Source organism: Tachypleus tridentatus, chromosome 12 (assembly GCF_004210375.1).
Source record: "Tachypleus tridentatus isolate NWPU-2018 chromosome 12, ASM421037v1, whole genome shotgun sequence".
In the NCBI taxonomy this organism is placed as follows: Eukaryota; Metazoa; Arthropoda; class Merostomata; order Xiphosura; family Limulidae; genus Tachypleus; species Tachypleus tridentatus.
Genome location: NC_134836.1, coordinates 36,331,159 through 36,342,103, shown reverse-complemented (window position 1 = coordinate 36,342,103; position 10,945 = coordinate 36,331,159). Strand labels below are relative to the sequence as shown.

Below are 10,945 nucleotides of genomic sequence, written 5' to 3'. Positions count from 1 at the left end.
AAAATTGACTGACAAATTTTATAATACAGGGTGTTCGGAAAGTCACTGTGCACTTATATATTTATTAACAGACAAAAGTGCACAGTGACTTTCCGAACACCCTGTAGTTGACGATAGAAGGTTTTGTGTGTGTATTTTTCTTATAGCAAAGCCGCAGCAGGTTATCTGCCGAGTCCACTGACGAGAATCGAACTCCTGATTTTAGCATTGTAACTCCATAGACTTACCGCTGTACCATCTAATTTATTACTTCATAGTTAGAGATGGCTGGTATAAACAGATTCTTAGTAGCATCGTACAAATTCTAACAAATTGTTTATTCTGAAAATTTATTTCCATGATGAGCAAAACATTTTCCGGGAAGAATCCTTCACAGTATTGTAAACACTGATCTTTGGTTTTTCATTGACAATGTTATCGGTGTTAGGCCTACTTCATTTGTTTTTATTTTACTTATATGTTGAGTTGGATTTGCCAAATCATGAAATATATGAGAAATTACTAGATTCGAATAGTTGTTAAAAACGCTCGCATATTTTTGATTTGCCCAGTGCCTTCAATTCTCTGATTGTACATAACGTTTTGTAGTTTAACAAAAAAACTCGATTACTTTACCTTATTTCTTAAACCACGCCTCATATAAAACACAGTCTTTTTTTTTTAAGTACACGAATTCTATCTCAGCACATATAATTTAGTCAACATCATTCCGTGAGAGTCTAGTGACAACAATACACATTTTCTACCTTAATGACTACACTAGTTTCCCGATAGCAGCGGTTTTGACCTTGCTCTCGGCTGTCAAAACTCCGACTACAATGAGTGTGGGAACATGGGAAAGACGCTTTTCTCAGGCAGGATGGTTTCATGCTTGGGTGATCCTACTTAAATGTCGTAGCATATTATTAAGAGTTTACGTTCCCATGGGTGTTGGATGTATTCAAGTTCTTCCTACACGCGAAACTGAAAATCCTACGGTCCGCACTTCCCACTTGGTTACGGGAATGCTTGAAGAGAGGTTGGAATTTTTTGTAAAGTCGAACGAAAAATGTTTGCCGACAATCTCTGTTTGAAAACTGGAAAGTAAGATTACCTGTTTTTTCATAATTCTATATAATATTTAAAAAAAAAGATTAACTGTATTTAGTTTGTTGTTTTTTTTAAGTAGTTTTAAATATAATTTCCAGAAAACGTACAATACTTGAAATTTTATCAACCTCATTACTGGATAATTAAAAAAGGTTACACAATGCAGTTTATTTTAAAATTAGACGTTTTGTGTTAATGATTTAAATTTTAACTAACATTTAAATTATGAAATAAAAATATGTAATTGCAAAAAAGAACAGTGAAATATTGTAATAAAGATACGTGACTGAGGTTAGTCCTAACTCCTCAAGTCACCTCGTAAATTTCAACACAGAAGTGATTGTAAATTATATTATTTTCATCTATACTGTTGTAACTATATTATGATCTATATGTATAAGTAACTTAAGTTTTGGTTTAAATATTTTATTAATAAAGCTTCTTTAGTTTTGCTTTTATTAAAATTACTTTCATTTCGGATAGGATAAAATTATCATTTTAAATCAGTTTTATAACGCGTACGATCCTGATGTTTATATATTGGGGTGGCCTGGTTTGTTTCTTGCTTCTGTTGATACCCCCAGTTTCACACGTAGGAAAAAAAAAAAAAGTCATTTTACACTCACGTTTATAAATCTATTATATTTGTACTGCTTCTGTGATAAAACGGAAATTAACATCGAACTCTGATGGGCCTTACTTTTCTATTTGAAGAGCTAGCTTTTGTTTCTTCTTATAGGTTCAAAAGTATATTTTCAGCCACATAGCTTAGCTATAGTATGGGCTAATATTTATTTTTAAAAGTTAAAGCGACTGGGAGAACAGCGCCTGTACTTAATGCAAGGAAACCTTTTTGAGTGAATTATCCTGCCTACATTAACAGTTCCAATTACATACATTTTTTAACTTCTACATACGAAGTTTCAAAAGTAAAATGTTGTCCTGTTTTACTGATCTTTTACCTACCTCTCGCCAGACGTTAAACGGAAACTTGGTTGTTCTAATTTTATACACCGTACATCTGCCTAATTATTTTGAATATTAGGTTTGTTATTCACAAAATATTGTAGTAACTAAAATTTATTTAAATAAAAAAAAATATCCAGTTAAGTAAGTAACGCATGAACAGTATTCTCAACTTCTTGAATTACCACAAAATACAATTTTTTTCCCATTCCTAATTATTAACAAACGTTGCGATCACGGGGACCTCTCAAGCACTCCAAATCATTCCTTCTGGCTCGGGAACATCGCCATCTCGCTTTTATATTTCCTGTTCATATTAGTTTGCGGTTTTTATCAAGACAACGTTTTACGGCAAGACATTAAAACGTCAAGTTTTTCAATAATACCTTGTGTGTGTGGCGTTTTTCTTATAGCAAAGCCACACGAGATTATCTGCCGTGCTCACCGAGGGGACGTGAACGCCTGATTTTAGGATTGTAAATCAGAATTGAGAATGTTAAAGACGTATATATTTTCTTTCACTATCCAAAGGGAATTCACAAACTGTTAAAAAAAGGAAAAGAATATGGTGTTATAGTTATGTTAACTTCTTATATTTTAGCACCCTCAGTGACGCAGCAGTAAGCTCCACAGTTGATGTTTGATCCATGTAGAAGACGCATTTAGTAGGGTGCCCCTTTTGCATTTATCTTAAAACAAATATTTACAGTGATAACATATCAGCACTTATGGCTTTGGACTGTGTAAGAGACCGAAACGAAACGCCGTTACAATCAGGATTCTACAAAATTTAATAAAATATAACATGTTGGAAATAAAACTTGAAAACAAAGTTTGTGCTTATCATTTATAACAAAAAAAAAAAAAACAAATGCAAGTAAACACATTTCGACAGGACTATACATGTACATACATACGTATGTATACTCTTTAAAAAAGAAACGCAAAAGGCAAAATTTGAGACAAATTGTTAACAAGTTTATTCCGGGTAGTTCTGTATGACATGTGTGAAACTTTGCACATTCACTGCTGAACATCCAAAGTCTGCAAAGGCGAAGTCTACGCTCACTAGGTGAAGTTTAACGTCACTCAACGTCAATAACGAGTATGCCCCCCGTGAGCATCAATAACTGCTTGGCATCTCCTGCCAATGGAAGCGATGAGATGACGAACCACATCCTGTGGAATGGCTGTCCACTCAGCCTGCAAAGCTGCTGCAAGCTAAGGTAGAGTCTGCGGTTGAGGTTGTCGCCGTCGCAGATGTCGGTCCAACTCGTCCCAAAGATGTTCGATGGGGTTTAAATCTGGTGATCTGGAGGGCCAGGGAAGAACGTTGATGTTGTGGTGTCTTAAGAAGACAGTGGTGAGTCGGGCTGTGCGAGGACGGGCGTAGTCATGTTGAAAAACGTCGTTGACGTTCACCATGATGGGTTGCACATGGGGCCTAAGAATCTCGTCGACGTGTCGTTGAGCCGCAAGATTCCCTCGAATGTGCAAAAGGTCTGTTCTGACATTGTAGGCGATGGCAGCCAACATTATGACGCTGCCACCACCAAATCTGTCAACTTCCTGCACACAGTTTGCAGGAAAACGTTCACCTCGGCGAATGTAAACACGGGTCCTTCCATCCTGCCTACGAAGCATAAAACGTGATTCATCGCTGAACCAAACATGCCTCCATCGTCAATGAGGTCATACTCGATGTGCCCGAGTCCACAGCAGCCGTGCATGACGATGTTGATGGGTGAGGATGAGGCCTCTGACTGTACGTCGAGGTCGGATTCCTGCATCTCGTAGACGGTTGCGTACGGTCTGATCGGAAATCTTATGCAGCCCTTGTATGGTGAGACAGGAGACGTCGCAGTGGTGGTCGTATCCCGAAGGTGACGTAACCGGATGTAGCGATCTTGTGCGGGCGTGGTCACACGAGGTCTGCCAGATCGTGGACGGTCACGAGTTGATCCATGTTGTTGGTGACGATTCCATAGCCTTGTGATGGTGCTTTGGTGGACATTCACAGCTCTGGCAACATCTGATCGAGATTCGCCTGCTTCCAAGCGACCAATGGCGTTGTTGCGTTGTGCTTCAGTCAGTCTTAGCATCACTGTATTGCGTGTCGGTGGCTTAACACTGAGCTATGGAAACCGAGAACCCGTCACTTTTATAGAGATTTTGCACATGTTGCACTTGCAGAACATGCAGATCTCTCAAACAAATTTATTGGACACGAATGAGTTTGGCGAAAAATCCGAGGTTTTCCTCCGTTTTCAAAGTGCACAACTGTTATTGTCATTTTGGTCTGACAATCAGTGCCTTAACGCATGTAACATCACATACTCTGAGCTTGTAACGTTCTTACATATATTTCTCTTTAAAAAAAAAAAATATCCCTTTTGCGTTTCTTTTTTTTTAAGAGTATATATGCGTAATAAAAAAGAACCTCAGAGCTATTAATTCCATTAAATAAAGAATTCAGAAAAAGCAGCAATAGAAAACACAATCGCCACATCATAAAACGTTGTTCTAAAATAATACCATATATCAATAATTAACGATATCAAGGAATAGTTATAACAATAGCTCATAAAATAACTGTCATTTTTAAAGAAGGTTCGTGTTTATTCGTTAGACCACTCATGTGACATCTCATGTGACTACCTATTACCATAAATCTGCATAGTCTTTCACAACATTAATAACTGTACGTCACCGCTAGAGGAGCTGGTGTCATATTCATAATAAATACGTGTTCAAATCCACGTGCTCTAACTAAAGGTTCATAGTAGAACAAAAAGGAATGGTAAACTATAACAAAATAAAAATATAATTCGCTCTTTCACAACTGTACTTAAAGAATGTTAATATAATCGTAATAAGTTTGAAGATTCAACATTATGAAAATGTGAAATAAATTCATCATACAGGAACTGTAAATATATTTGTCCGATTCGCATAATTCATATGCTTGACTGTAAGCACGTGACTATATCATATATTATTATGGATTAATCATTTCAGCAACACATTAAAAGAAGTAATTAGTTAAACTAGAATTATTATTTGGGGATGATAATAGGATCCTTAAATTTTGCTCAGAAATTCGTTTTCCCGCAACATAGAAAACCGTGTTTTATGCATGTTGTAATGGGTGGCGTAAAAACCGTTTTGTTGTTGTTATTTTTTTTTTTTGGGGGGGGGGCAGAATTATTTTATTTTGGGACGCTAACATCTGTAAGTCGTATCTTATAACAGCATTGAATTGTACAGAGTGCAGTGCTGCTATATGGTTTTAAAAAATGAGAAAAATTCGATAACGTGTGTTAGTTTCTTTAAAACATTAGCCCCCCGATGGATTACCCCCGACAACGGTAAGTTTACGGATTTACAACGCTAAAACCAGGGGTTCGATTCCCTCGGTGGACTCAGCAGATGACCTGATATGACTTTGCTATATGAAGAAAAAGACTCGTTAAAAGACTGGATTTGGTTGTTGTTGCGCCATTGGTTCCAATAATGTGTGAAACACATAAAACAGAAATTGAATATGTGAGTGGTTAAGGCAGGTTGTAGGTCTCTATATCTGTTCGTAAATTTCCAGTCCTACGTATCATATTATACTAAAGATAGTGAAATAAATCATCAACTATGCATATAAAAATCCAGTAAATTTTCATCATGTATAGCTTAATGTGAATCAATATACTTAGTCTTATTGACTGTAAGCAATAAAATTTTCATTCATTCTGTTTCGTTGTTCGTGTATCAAATCGACAAGGAATTTAATGTTTAAAAACAAATTTCAGAGGATGTTTGTTTTTTGAATTTCGCGCAAAGCTACTCGAGGGCTATTTGCGCTAGCCGTCCCTAATTTAGCAGTGTAATTATAACGTTCCCAACGGCTGGGAGGGCGAGCATGTTTGGTGCGACCGGGATTCGAACCCGCGACCCTCGGATTACGAGTCGAACGCCTTAACACGCTTGGCCATGCCGGGCCCAACTTCAGAGGAAGCCAACAATTTATTTTATTTTTTACCATTTTGTTTTTACTCTTCTGTTCTACCCATCAACGTACCGCATTAAGAAAGCCTACAAAACTTCTCAATGTTTTGAATTACGTCTTTTGTTATATTTATGGGCTGCAAAACTCGTAGAGAAGGGGAGTGGGGAACGTATCAATCACTTTTTAGAAGAATTGAAAAACTTGTATTAAAATCTTTGGACAGAGACGTGAGTTCTAGTGAACGTTCGTAAAGCAGTCCAGTGTTTTTAATAACGATTCTATTATGTATTACATACAAAGTTGATTGTGGTTCTGTGAATTAATTTCTCTATTACATTTTCCCTAAATTCTTTGTTCATTGATAAATGTGTTGCCAATAATTTTACAAACTTTCGCTTGCTCAAAAATTAAAGTTGTATGTTAAAAAATTACTGTTAACTACTGAACCAGACGGCCATGACACACGTTTATACAAATATTCTTACTTGTTAGTCGCCTACAGTGCCATACTGCGGACGTCTGTTCTCGCTATGTAAATTATGGTAAACATCTCTCCTTGTTTTTTTGTTTTTTTTTCAGCTGGTAAGGCGTTCCAGGTTGGAGAAAGCAGACGTCCTGGAGTTAACAATTCATTATTTACAAGGTTTTCAAAAGACAACACATGACAGGTTTGTTGCTGTATATAGAATAATTGTTTTTATTGTTAAGTGTTTTGTCAATATTAGTATATTCTAGAATTAATATTTGTGTAGTTACATCACCATGACTACGTAATTATGAGACGTAACATGAATGTTAATTATGTGTGAAATAATTAATATTGTAATGCATTACGAATTTGCTTCAGCTTTACGCTGCAACTTGGGATATTATTGTGCTGTTAATTTCACACAGTATTAGGACTAATGACTTCTTATATGTGATTCCAATTCATGTTTTTGAAGACAACGATACTATTGTTCCCGTTTTGTTTCTTCTTAATGTTTCGTTATCAATGCAGTAATAAATTGACGAACTACCGATTCATCTTGTATGTTGAATCGATTGGAATATCTTCAAATGAGTTCTTCCCTCAACCGACCTGAATCCACACTTTAGCTTAATCGCTACATTTAAACAATGGTTTAACATTCACAACCACATCTAGATTATTTTAAACATGTTTCGCTGCTACATCGTTTTACTTTACATTTAGAAGCTAATTACAACTTCTTTATCATGGTCACGGGTTTGGTTCAGTGACCTAGACCTAGAAAACAGCGCCAAACGTATCTTTTTTCTTCTAATCAAAACAACCCATAGCTTTCCGGAATGACTCGTGTGTTTCGATCCACATCACGATGCCAGGTTGTCTCGTGTGGAAACTGTTAAAACCTATGGTTTAAATACCAAAAGCTTGTTTGTTTTTGAATTTCGCGCAAAGCTACACGAGGGCTGTCTGCGCTAGCTGACCCTAATTTACAGTGTAAGACCAGATTGAAGGCAGCTAGTCATCATCACCGACAACACTTGGACTACTCTTTTACCAATGAATAGTGGGATTGGCCGTTACATTATAACGCCCCCAAGGCTGAAAGGGCGAGCTTGTTTGGTGTGATGGGGATTCGAACCCGCAACCCTGAAATTACAGGTCGTGGGCCTTAAACCACCTAGCCATGCTGGGCCTACACCAAAAGCTGGTAACAGATATGTGATTAAAAAGAAAACCACTTAAGCTGTGGACACCTCTCCTTCTTCCAATATTCCTCTTAATTTATCCATTTTGCATTACAAATTGAAATTCTGGTATTGAACAAAAGTATTCTTTGGCAGTGACTTGTCGGAAATAAAATAGATCCAATGTGCTTGTTTTTACACACGTCTAGTTTGAAAACTGAAATGGAAAATTAAGAGGAATGTGGAGAGACAATAAAATATCTGTAGTTTATATGAATTTATTTCACAGATGTAAGCCTACTGATTATGCTTTTTATGTTATATTCTATTACGTAAACTACTTATAGTTCTGATATATTTTAGCTGTCTTGGAAACTGATCCTGAACCGAGTGTGCTCGTTAAGTCGGAAAATGCCTCCTCCGAATAGAATAGTGGACAATGACCTCTGTCAGCGTCTCCTTAGACATTGGGAAGTTGTATCATCAGATTGAATAACGCTAAGTCGCTTCACTATCTGGGACCAGTAACAAGTATTCCTCAAGTACAGAACGTGTTTAGTCAGTTACAGTCGTGTTCAAATTCCTGGTGGATTAAACACCTTAACAAAAGGTTATGATGCTAACGATAACGGTGTTCCTCGGAGACTTACAGATATAGAGAAACTTTTCAAAAGCCTTCCACTCAAATCAGGCAAGCTCCTTAGAGGTAGCTTGACCATTTCTACTTTCCATTATCTGCTAAGCGTGCTGGTCTCTTCAGAAGATAACAACATCGAGCTTCTGCAGGACGGAGCAACACTTAACCGAATCGTGTAGTCCGACGAGTTCCAGTGTAAGCAGTCATGGTACATCAGGAAGTGAGTAGGGTTCCGAAGTGTTTTCAATGTCCAACAATATCAATACAAGAATAGAAAAGCTCAGATATTGAAGACACTCCAAAATTTTAAACTTCACGATGTAAGTTCCAAAAACGTTCCAAACCTTAGCAGCCCCAGAGAACTATACTTAATTCAAAATGCGTGAAAATGCAAAACAGTTCTTCGATAAACGTAAGATTTTGAGATAAAGTTAAAAAAAATATATCCTTGTCTCATAAAGCTAATTTCACCAGAATGCAGTCCAGTAAAAGAAGAATGAACAGGGTTAAATCTAGAACTCTGAATGACGGAATACCTGCATTAGCCAGATGTCATTCATCTCTACAGGAGAGAGAAAACGAAGGTGCGTGTTAACCGTGATGACATGATATTACCAGTTTTGTACAGGCTTACTTTTGCTCTTCGTTGTCCAGTGCTCTATACATCCCATTAAAACAGGTTTTTCCAGAATGATACGTTATTCTACAATTTTAAATTTGAAACGAGATCGGAGACACGTTTTATAACGTTCATACATCACCACGTTAGCCTCCTATTTTTATGTAGTATATAAACAAAGTGGAGGAGAAAAAATGTGTTCAATTTCTATGACGAAATTTAGAATATACGATTTTATTTCAAGTAAGTTATAAATCTTAACCTTTGTATTATATTGCGTATGGCAAAAGTAAGTATACTCTTGTTTCATTTAGAACGTAGTTTAATTTCTACCTATTACTACAAAACAGAGAATAATTAATTTGGTGTCATTTTTTTCTTGATATTTTCTTTAGTACCAATTATTTAGTACTGTATAACACTAATTATACAGTAATTTTCCCCGACTCCTATACACTATTTTTGAACATAGATAACAATGCAGTACCAGCTATAGACTGGGACAACTAGTAGCCTTGTATATTTCAAACGTAAAATGTTTGACTTCTGGTTCATGAAATGCTTTATCATCCATCTCTACAGCTTGCGACTGAATTAGTGATTTATGTGAAATAAATTCATCCGTTGTGGAGGGGCGGGTACACCGACTTGGGAAGAGACTTACATTAGTGAGCTCTGGCTCACCAATATTTTTCTTGTGACTGTCATTTATACGAAAAAAAAATGGCCGGGATAGTCAAACTACGTAACTTAAACCTAAAGTAGCTTCAATCAGATGAAAGTTAGGGGTGAGTTTAATCGTAGTTTGAAAGAACACTTGCGAAGCTGTGAAAAAAAGCCTAAGGTAATTTCGGCTTTCTTGATAATTAAGAAAAACTTCTTAAAGGCAAAATATAAAAAAAAATTATTGTGTTTAATAATACCTTACCTCCTCTTCCTTCCCCAGCAAAGAAAAAATCCCCAGAAACCACTGATATTGTGATATTTTATCAATATATTACTTATTTTAGGTCTAAATCTCAAGTTGAAAGTAGTGGTGTCCCTCGCCAGTTGTACCTTGTATTAAGATGATTGTTACTAACGCGGTAATATAGTATTAGTTAATGATAGAGAAAGTAAAGAAATTAATTTGTTCTATTTTTTATCATTTCATTTATGCACTAGTGAACACTGCTCTTGAAATGAACTGTGGAACAGCGGTAAGTCTATGGTTCGATTACTTTCGGTAAACACAGCAGGTAGCCCGATGTTACTATAAGAAGCACACGCTCTTCACAAAACCGAGTTTTCTTAGTCTGCCTGGCGCTAGGCTCCCGTGGGTTTATTAGACTGGTCGTGATTTATTGGTTAGGGTGTTCAGCTTGTAAAAAGCTGAAAACCCCTTTCCGCTGAGAAATCCACCATACATCAAGGTGCGCTGTAGGAATGGCAATAAATTTATATGGTAAATTTCCCCCCTTCCCTGAATATTCTTGTTGACCACTAGGTGGTGTGTACCCAGTTTGAGGCCCTGGCAGTTCAAAATTAGGGACGGCAAGGCTTAGTTAATACTTGTGTAGTTTTCACGAAATTTAGAAACAATCCTTAGATTGCAACATTGTTTTCAGTAGAGTATATAAATATATATGATTAGATACGTTTGCGTGTATATATTGCAATATAACATTAATGCATTCATATGTCTTTTCAAATTACCTTAATTAAATATTGGACGTTTCGCTACTACCAATTTCATTGGCACTTTTGTGTATACATAACATTGTGTTAAGGTTTCGTAGTGTTACTGTATTAACATCAGTATTATGTGGTAATACTGCACATTTTGTCAAACCTGTGATAGCATTTCATAACAAGTGTAAGAGAATATTTATGAACACTGTTCTTTTCTATATATATTTGTGGGCATGTTAAACTTAGCTTCCGTGACCTTAAGAGTTGTTTTTTTTAATTTTGTGCAAAGTTACTCCAAGGCTATATG

The 10,945-nt window shown here is 36.4% G+C and overlaps 1 long non-coding RNA gene across 1 annotated transcript; it reads left to right on the top strand.

Annotated features, from left to right (window-relative positions):
- Nucleotides 1–943: 943 nt before the first annotated feature.
- Nucleotides 944–10,945, top strand: LOC143235842 (uncharacterized). Its single transcript, XR_013019388.1, has 3 exons — nt 944–1,083; nt 6,635–6,723; nt 8,075–10,945. It is a non-coding gene; the product is annotated as an uncharacterized LOC143235842 (long non-coding RNA).